Genomic DNA, 653 nt, shown 5'->3' with positions numbered 1-653 from the left:
ACAAATATCCCCTCCGAAACAGCTTATCAGGTCCCGCCACCCTGGACTGGCCGACCAGCGCGGGGTTGTTACCGGGACGGGAGGGAGAGTCATTACAAACCCGACAGCCTAAATCTGGCGCCTGAGAGGCTGTTACTGTCGGAGGGACTGATTCACCCATCCCGCGCGAACAACGATAACACGAAAACGAACAAAACGAATCTCTCCTGGAGCCCGCAGCTGTCTCCGCGGCACCACCTTGCAGCTGCGGGCACCGAAAGCCGGGGCGGGGAAAGGATACGAGGTGGGAAACCTGCGGGGAGTCGGGGGGGGATCGGGTTAAACAAAACTACCCCGAACCAACTCCTCGGGCGAAGGCCGGAGAGGTTCATTCGAGCCCGTACAGCACGGGGCCGCCTCTGCCGTTACACTTGACTTTGCAAATAGCGAGTTTAATCCACATTATTTGGGGGGACTTCGGCGAGTTGCTTTTCTTTTTTTTTTTATTCTCCCGTCAGTGGCCTCGGGTGTACAAACGGGGAAGAGAGGGAAGGAGCCTAGCCCGTCAGCAGGGGCCCAGGAACTGTCCCGCAGGTGGCGGCACTGGCTGCGCCACAAAGCTCCGGCCCGTCCGCGCCCGACAGGGGCAGGGCCGCTCAGCGCCGCTGGTGAGG

This window comes from Corvus brachyrhynchos, unplaced genomic scaffold (genome assembly GCF_000691975.1).
Source record: "Corvus brachyrhynchos isolate BGI_N302 unplaced genomic scaffold, ASM69197v1 scaffold101, whole genome shotgun sequence".
Lineage (NCBI taxonomy): Eukaryota > Metazoa > Chordata > Aves > Passeriformes > Corvidae > Corvus > Corvus brachyrhynchos.
This window is presented reverse-complemented; position numbering follows the sequence as displayed.